The sequence below is a fragment of the Camellia sinensis genome, chromosome 11 (genome assembly GCF_055761805.1).
Source record: "Camellia sinensis isolate YWXY chromosome 11, ASM5576180v1, whole genome shotgun sequence".
Taxonomy (NCBI): domain Eukaryota; kingdom Viridiplantae; phylum Streptophyta; class Magnoliopsida; order Ericales; family Theaceae; genus Camellia; species Camellia sinensis.
Window position 1 is genome coordinate 79,606,586 of NC_138971.1, and position 9,766 is coordinate 79,616,351.

A 9,766-nucleotide genomic window follows, 5' to 3' on the forward strand; every position below is an offset into this window, starting at 1 on the left:
AAGTGCTAACATGAAGGGCCAAAACAACATGCAACATAGGCTAGTAAACATGGTTTACACCACATGTATATGAAGCACAAGAGAGGTCACCAAACCAGCCCAAAACAGTAACATGGTATGTCAAATAAGCCCCAAAAACCCATGGAAACAAGGTCCACACATGCTAGAATGGGGTGTTCCTTTGAAAGGCCAACAAGAAGGTTACTCTATACATGCAATAAGGACATTCAACAAGACCAAACCAACTCTGGAAATGGCTTATGGGGGTCCTAAAACCCACTGAAAAATGTTTGAAACAAGGCTTGGAAGCGTGCAAATAGGAGCCCCTTTGGAAGGCCAAAAAGGGCAACAAACAAGGCAACAAGGGAGAGGGTCACCCCTCTCCTTCTTAGGACCTCAAACCACCATCCTCACCACTGAAATCCCTCAAGATTTCAGTGGTGAGGAGGCCCAAACAAGGTGGTCCCGGAGCTCACCAAAATCACACAAAAAAGGGGCCAAACAAGGCCTAAGAGGGGGTAAACGACCCCAAACACAAAAGTGGTCTTAATGAAGTATCTTAAACACAAAAAAACAGAACTTTTTTATGTTATACACAAATCCAAAATCCACAAGACAGGCTAAAAGGGTGTGCAAAAACGGGGAATAAAGAGGGTAAGAAGTTACCTTTGAAGACCAGCAAGAACCAGCAGCCTTTAGGTCTCAAAAACCAGTCCTCAACCTCTGAAAACAAGCTCCAAGAACCTCCAAGTGATGATGGAAGTGTGTGGCTATGAAGTGGTGTGCAATAGGCCAAGAACAAGCCCCTTTTGGACCCTCTAATCCACACAAATGTAGAGAGAGGGGGAGATATAGAGAGGGAGTGATATATATCAGATTTTTATAACCCCCTAAAGGGGAGGAGAGGCTCTCTTTTTATAGAGAAACCAAGGGGGCAAAGCTTCTCTTAGAAGCTTTGACCAAAAAGGCCAAGCTTCTCTTAGAAGCTTGGAGCAAAAGGGCCAAGCTTCTTAGAGAAGCTAGGCAAAGGGGTCAAGAGGTTCAAGCTTCTTCAAGAAGCTTAAAAAAAGGGTCAAGCTTCTTGGAGAAGCTAAAAAAGGTGAAGCTTCTCGGAGAAGCTAAAAAAGGTCAAGCTTCTTGGAGAAGCTAAAAAAAGGGTCAAAAGGTTCAAGCTTCTTGGAGAAGCTAAAAAAAGGTCAAGCTTCTTAGAGAAGCTAAAAAAGGGTCAAGCTTCTTGGAGAAGCTAAAAAAAGGTTCAAAAGGGTCAAGCTCCCTCAAGAAAAGGTCTCGGTCAGGACAAGTGGCCGATTGATCAAAAACAGTGGCCGGCCGACCAAACACAATGCCGACCGACCATCAATAGTGCCGACCGGCCATCACCAATGGTCGGTGGCAAGGAAACAAGGCCGGTGGCCTCAAGCCATGGCCGGTGAGGTGTGGGGATGGCCTACAAGCCACTTCCCACCCCCAGAAGCAAAACAACAAGTGTTTGGTGCAAAACTAGACACAAAACTGTCGAGTCGAGAGATCCTGAGGCAGGGCGCGTAGCTGAGACCTCCGGGAACTCAAGACGAACACGAACAAGGATGATCACCGAGTGTTCAAACGGTGACGTCCAAGTCTTGAGGACGGTCAAAAATGGGGTGTCTACAGTGTCTAGATAAGATCTAGGATGCATTCATGTGATAAACATGAGTTTGGAAGCATTGATTATATGCTTAAATGTTTTGATATAGACAATTATAGGTTATGAGTTGTGAATTACTTGCATTGCAAACTACCTGAATATGTATGCTCCTTGTTACATGCATATGTGTGGATCTTTTGTATAAAATATAATGCAAGTTTAATTAGATGGTGAGAACCAAAGGAGATGAAATAGAAGAATTCTCAACTGCCAGAATGGACAGGATGGAAAGACTGATACAAGAAATGGCAGAAGCTTTGAGACAGCAACAGGAGTGGCAACAACAGTGGCAGCAACCACACCCGCCACCTCCACCTCCGGCACCACCCGTGCCAGATCATCAGAATGATGACCGGATTATAGCTCTCACTAAGGAATTCAAGAAAATGAAACCACCACAGTTTCACAGGGGATTAGATCCGTTGAAAGCCGAAGCGTGGGTCCTCGGCATTGAGAAATTATTTGAAGTGTTCCCCTGTTCAGAGACTCAGAAAGTGCTTCTAGCCACTTTTATGCTAGAAGACGAGGCAAGAAGATGGTGGATGTTGATGTGAGAAAATCATAGGGATGTTGACTGGGTAAAGTTTCTAGAAATATTCTATGACAAGTACTTCCCGCAGTGTGTCTGGGATAGGAAAGTGGCAGAATTCATGGAACTCAAGCAAGACAGCATGACTGTAGCTGAGTATGAGGCCAAATTCACTGAATTGGCCAGGTTTGCACCACATGTAATTGACACGGACTATAAGAAGGCAAGACATTTTGAAGGTGGGCTCCGCAATGACATCCTAGAAAGGGTGAATGTCCTGAAATTGAAAACCTACATTGGGGTGCTTAACAGAGCCATCATATCAGAGGCTATCATAGCCAGACAAGCTAAGCCAGTAACATAATGGAAAGGCAACAAAAGACAAGGCTTCTTTTCGAAGAAGAAATTTTTGAAAAAGCAAAACACGGGCTCCTCAAATACTTCGAGTTCTTCCCGAGACACAGCTCCCCTGTGCAATATTTGTAGCAAAAGGCACCGTGGAGTCTGTTACCGTGCATCAGGAGCCTGTTTCAAATGTGGGAAGCAAGGGCACATGGCCCGAGAATGTAATCAGAACAGTGGGAAACTAGCAGCTAGTTCCACTGCGTCGATCCCGAAGCCGGGGAACACTTTGAAATCTGCTACTACTGGGGATACAGTGAGACATGGGAGAGTCTTTGCACTTGTTCCGGGCAATACACAGAATGCCAATACCGTTGTCTCAGGTACTATTTCAATATGTAATCAGGATGCCTTTGTATTAATTGATTCTGGATCAACGCACTTGTTTGTGACATATACGTTTGCATCTAGACTGAATAGACCCCTAGAGTTATTGCCATATTTGTTATGTGTGTCTGTTCCATCGGGGGAATCTGTGTTATGTGATTATATATATCGGTTTTGTGACATGCATATCGAGGATGATACCCTATATGTAGATTTGTTGCCTTTGAACTTTAGACATTTCGACGTAATTTTGGGCATGGATTGGTTGACCAATTATTGTGCCACCATAGACTGTGTGACAAAAAGGGTTGTATTTAACCTACCAGAACAGAAAGAGATTGTGTTTGTGGGTAATGGGGTAGTGCCTCCACCTTATTTGATATCTGCAATGAAAGCATGTAAACTGATTAGGAAAGGGTGCCAGGGTTATTTGTGCTATGTGTTGTGTGAACAATCTGAGAATGTTGAATTGAATAATATTCCTATTGTTAGAGAATTTTCGGATGTGTTTCCGAGTGAATTACTAGGGGAATTGGTAGACAGGGAGATTGAGTTTACCATTGAAACTGTGCCAGGCACCTAGCCTATTTCTAAAACTCCCTACAGAATGGCTACTGCCGAAATGAAAGAATTAAAGGAACAGTTGCAAGACCTTCTTGATAAAGGGTTTATCCGGCCTAGCACTTCGCCTTGGGGTGCACTAGTGTTATTTGTAAAGAAGAAGGATGGTACTTTGCGCCTGTGCATTGATTACCGGGAATTGAACAAGGTAACGATAAAGAACAAATATCCCTTACCCCGTATTTATGACTTATTTGACCAGTTGCAGGGATCACAGATGTTTTCTAAGATTGATTTGAGATCCGGGTATCATCAGCTGAAAGTTAAGGCAGAGGATGTTGAGAAAACCGCATTCAAAACGAGGTATGGTCATTTTGAGTTTCTTGCTATGCCGTTTGGAGTGACTAATGCTCCGGCAGCATTTGTGGACTTAATAAATAGAATTTTTAAAACCTACCTTGATGAGTTTGTTGTAGTCTTCATCGATGATATCTTGATATACTCTAAAGATAGACTTGAACAAGAACATTATTTGAGGACTGTTTTACAAATACTTCGGGAAAGAAAACCATTTGCTAAATTAAAGAAATGTGAGTTTTGGTTGGATGAGGTTGTTTTCTTAGGGCACGTGATCAACAAGGAAGGAATTTCAGTGGGCCCGCAGAAGATAGAGGCAATTGTGAATTGGCCTACACCGACCAATGTGACAGAAGTTCGCAACTTCACGGGCTTGGCTGGGTACTACAGGAGGTTTGTGAAGGACTTTTCGAAATTAGCAGTGCCTCTTACCCAACTGACACGTAAGGGGCAACCTTTTGAGTGGAACGAAGAAAGGGAATCAGCCTTTCATGAATTGAAGACAAGATTGACTACTGCACCAATTTTAACACTACCTTCAGGTACGGAAAATTTCGTAATCTTTAGTGATGCATCTTATAAGGGTTTGGGTTGTGTGTTAATGCAGAACGGAAAGGTTATTGCTTACGCCTCCCGACAGTTAAGGCCACACAAGAAGAACTACCCAACACATGACCTTGAATTGGCCGCAGTCGTTTTTGCTTTGAAAATCTGGCGGCATTATTTGTATGGGGAAAAGTGTGAAGTCTACACGGATCATAAGAGCCTGAAATACTTCTTCACGCAGAAAGAGTTGAATATGCATCAGAGAAAGTGGCTGGAACTAATAAAAGATTACGACCTAGAAATTCAGTATCACCCCGGGAAAGCTAATATAGTTGTTGATGCCTTGAGCAGAAAATCAATGGGGAGTATGGCCTGTTTGCTTACCGAATAGAGAGAGATCTTGCAAGATTTTGAGAAGTCTGAAATTGAAGTGGTAATATGTGAACAGGGCAGATTGATAGCCGCTATTATAGTCGAGTCGGCGATCATTGATGAAATCAAACGGAAACAGAAAAAGGATGAGTACCTCAAGAAAGTGATTGACGAATTCGAGGCAAGCCCGAAAGTAGAATTCAGTATTGAGAATGAAATGTTGAAATTCCGAAATCGGATATGTGTCCCAGATATCCCAAAACTGAAGAAGAGGGTTTTAGATGAAGCCCACAGGTCCATATTTGCTATGCATCCAGGCAACAATAAAATGTATCGGGATTTGAAATAAACCTATTGGTGGCCCAAAATGAAGAAAGAGATTGCAGAATATGTGTCCAAGTGCCTACAGTGTCAGCAAGTTAAGGCTAAACATCAGAAACCAGGCAGCCTACTTCAACCTCTCCCTATTCCTGAATGGAAGTTGGAACATGTGACTATGGATTTCGTTGTTGGCCTACCTCGGACTTCTCGGGGTACAGATTCTGTTTGGGTTGTAGTTGATAGACTGACTAAGTCTACACATTTTCTGCCTGTCAAAACTACATTTACCGCTTATGGATTGGCTACCATTTATGTTGATGAAATTGTCAGTTTACACGGAGTTCCAGTATCTATTGTATCGGATAGAGATCCAAAATTTGTGTCTAGATTGTGGAAGAGTTTGCAGGAAGCTATGGGAACAGAACTAAGGTTCATTACTGCATTTCACCCACAGACAGACGGGCAATCAGAACGAACGATTTAAACTTTGGAAGATATGCTTCGCATGTGTGCTTTGGATTTTCAGGGGAGTTGGGAAGATTATTTGCCACTTGTAGAATTTGCTTATAATAACAGCTTCCACTCTAGCATTGGTATGGCACCATACGAGGCTTTGTATGGTAGGAGGTGTAGATCACCTATCTGTTGGACAGAGGTCGGGGATAGAGCTTTGCTTGGGCCAGAAATTATACAAGGCACTTCTGAGAAAATCAAGACTATTCGTCAAAGGCTCAAAACAGCTCAGGACCGACAAAAGAATTATGCAGACATTCGAAGAAGACCTCTTGAGTATGAGGTTGGTGACCATGTGTTCATCCGTGTTTCTCCGATGAAAGGCCAAGTCAGATTTGGGAAAAAGGGCAAGTTGTCTGTAATGACCCCAAAATGCGTATAAGAAATCATCTTTATTTCCCTATGAAATGATGTGGTTTAATTTAATTATATCTATAGAATTGAAGCATTATCAGTTGAGTTACGGACTTAAAATGAGAATTACCGACCTTTATGGGTTCAAAAATCAAAATTGAGTACTTGGATATGTTAATGGGAATTTTTGGAATTATTTGGGAAAATTAATTGAAATGTGATTTTGTACGATTCGTAAGGGCGTGTTTGGCCCTTCCTATTTGTGGGAAGCTTTTATATATGCATATATGCCTTATGAGTTGTTGAATTCATCTATTTTGAACCAAACAAAAATAAAAATATCTAGAGAAAGGGGAAGGAGAACCGTGAGAGAGAGAGAGGGAGAGAGAGAAGAGGCAAAGCTTCTCCCTAAAGAATTCAACATCCATGGAAGCTTGAAGATGGTTGAAGAAGATAGAAGAGAGAGGAAAGATCAACCAAAAGCTTGGGAAAAATTGAAGAGACTAAGGGATGAACAAAGGTTTGGGTAAGGTATGTGGCTCTAATTACTAACCTTGTATAGAATCCATCTACTACTTGAAATCATGGATTGATATAGAAGATGTGAGCTTTGAACCCATGAACCTTGATTTTCTAAGAATTCCTTGATTGAAGAAGTAAAATCATTAAATTTGTTTATTGTGAGATTATGGTGTTTGATGAAGAATAATAATGTGAAATTGGTCATGTATAAAAGGGTTTTGGGCTTTGATTTACATGTAATTAAGGTTTGATTTTTGGAAATGAGAAGTCCCACAATTTCAGCCATTTTCGGACTGCTGCTGTCGAGGGCCGCACGTGCGGCACTGTACCCGCACGTGCGGAGACAGCTCTGTCCAGCCAACTTTGAATAGGTATATCTTTTGCATCCGGACTCCGTTTTGAGTGATTCTTGAGCCTAAAATCAAGCCCCGGAAGTCTAGTTTCCAATGGCGCTAGTCTCACTCCCAAATTCTAAATACAGAAAAAGTTATACCCAAATTAGTGACGACTGTTCACGTTATGTCAATTAGTTATGTACCATTTCTTTACCTAAACCAATTCCTATCGATTTGTCTTGTTTTCTAAGACATGGATTACAACATATTAAAGAATAATGAGCTTGGTACCACCATGACTAATTGATTGAACGATCAAAGAGAATAAGTAAAGGATCGAGTATAACCTCATATTATGTGTTGTACACTGTTATTGTAGGTCGAGACGAGGACATTGTACCATTACCACCGGGAACCGATCACTGTGAGTAGTAGTACAAAAATGTACATTTTTTTCTACCATTGACAATTATTGTCACTAATGCTCTGTTCTTTGTAAGTACTATACGAACATTTATGACAATTGGAAAGCAATGTGAACTTATATGAACGCTGAAAGATTCGTGTACGTCGGTATGATTTCGGAATCCTTATGTTCTGTTAATGACGAATATTAGCCCTTTGTTATTTATCAGCATACTATGTTATTTCTTAAAGAATAAGTGGAACTTATGTTCATCCTTGAAGAATGATATTTGTGTGAATCTAAGATTATGTTATGAAGGGACCCAAGAACATTTAGAATCTATGATATGAAAGTAAAGGTTTACCATCAGTATGCAACCCACATAAGAATATGAATTATTCTATTTTGTTAAGTGCATGATAATGACATGATATAACAAGAAATGCTCTGTTTTCTATTAACTTAATGATTATTCATATATGTAGAAGTATTCACATCATCTTTAGCACAAGGCCCCTACCCAGGGGTAATAATACCGTGGTTCAAATAATTAAGTTACAAGTTTATGTATGTTCTAAGTCTAAGCCTGTTATAAGTTTACGTATGCTATAAGTCAAGAATGTTACAAACTCAAGAATGTTACAAGTTTATATATGTGACAAGTTCAAGTATGTACAAGTTTAAGTAAGGTTACAAGTACAAGTATATACAAGTTTAAATATGTTACAAGTTTTAAAGTTTAAGTATGTTATAAGTTCATGTATGTTACAAGTAGACACATGTTACAAGTTCACGCATGTTATAAGTTCAAGTATGTTACAAGTTTAAGTACGTTACAAGCTTAAGCATGTTACAAGTTGAAGTGCGTTACAAGCTTAAGTATTTTACAAGTTTAAGTACGACACAAGCTTAAGTATGCTACAAGATACGTTACAAGCTTACCTATGTACAAGTTCAAGTGTACTATAAGTTCACAATGTTGAGAAATTTCTTTATAGAACTAACAAGAATGCTTTTTATTGATTTGCCAGCGCTATTAAAAGGCTAAGTATAAGTAAGTATAAATTTTGATTTCTGTTAATGATTCAAGCATAATGAATATGCATGAATTTATTTTCGTTTATGGTATGACATTACATGTGTGGTTTGGTCTGTAAGACCTAATGATTATTGGTATGGAACAAAGTGCTACTTGGAACTAAGTGCTACATTGTGAGCCACCGCTAGAGTCCATGTGAGACACCTCTTGAGTCCATACATATGTGAAAGTTATGAGGCTTATAGCCATCCGTATAAGTTGTTATGAAATGAAACAAAGTGCTACACGGAACTAAGTGCTACATTGTGAGTTACCTCTAGAGTCCGTGTGAGACACCTCTTGGGTTCATATATGCATGTCCAAAGGCTTCATGCCAACTTTTCAAGGGCTTCATGCCAATTTTACAAGGGCTTTATGCCATATGTTTCAAGGGCCTTAGCGCCATATGTTACAAGGGCTTTATGCCATATGTTTCAAGGGCCTTAGTGCCATATGTTACAAGGGCTTTATGCCATATGTTTCACGGGCCTTAGTGCCATATGTTACAAGGGCTTTATGCCACATGCTTCAAGGGCCTTAGTGCCACAAGTTTCAAGGGCTTATAGCCACCATGTTTCAAGGGCCTTGTGCCACCATGTTTCAAGGGCTTATAGCCACCATGTCTATGTTGCAAGATTGAACTTAAGGCCGTTATGTACGTAGCACAGAATCAGACTAACTATGTGAACTCTACATCTTTATATGCATTGCTATGTGTTATGTTTCAATTTAAGCATCGTTTTATTTATGTATTACTATTCTCTGAGCTTGGCTCACTCTGTCTATTGTATGTTTTTTGTAGGTAACCAACCAAGTGGTCAGTCCTAGTCATGACACCCATTTTCTTTTGTCAACCTTCGTGGGTTCAGGCACTGCACAAAGCCATTTATTTTTGTAAAGTATATTGAAATGTTGGCTTAATTTTGATTACCCATTTAAAGTTAAAGAGGTAGAACTTCAATGATTTTTTTTTATATAAGCCCAATGATGGGGCTGGGTCTGTACATATGGTTGTTTATCACCGATGCTACAACATATGGTTTGGAGCTTTATCTATTTTCCATGATGAATGTGATGTCTAAGAGGTCCTGGCATGTAGATGTAGCTCAATGGAATTTATACGTATAGTTATGTTCCTACTTTATGCTTCCGATGAGGCCCCATATGTTATTTACTAAAGGTTAAGTGTTCATTTTCAAACGGGTCATGCCCAAACTTTTAGGGGCGGGTTTGGGGCGTGACATTGTCGCCCCGCTACATTGGGCCATTTCAGATTTTGGAAAGGCTTGGTCCAGTTGCTTATAGAGTTGCCTTGCCACCAGGATTCGAGCAAATCCATAATGTGTTTCACGTGTCGATGTTGAGGGGTTACCTCCGAGACACGTTTCATGTGATTGATTATCACCGAGTTGCTATTGATGAAAATATGGAATATGCTGAGTGGCCAGAACAGATT

The 9,766-nt window shown here is 40.3% G+C and overlaps 1 long non-coding RNA gene across 1 annotated transcript; it reads left to right on the forward strand.

The window, feature by feature from the left end:
* The first annotated feature begins 6,288 nt into the window (after positions 1-6,288).
* LOC145803166 (uncharacterized) lies at positions 6,289-9,373 on the forward strand. The gene is made up of 3 exons (XR_014345284.1): positions 6,289-6,500; positions 7,206-7,250; positions 9,113-9,373. It is a non-coding gene; the product is annotated as an uncharacterized LOC145803166 (long non-coding RNA).
* The last annotated feature ends 393 nt before the right edge of the window (positions 9,374-9,766 follow it).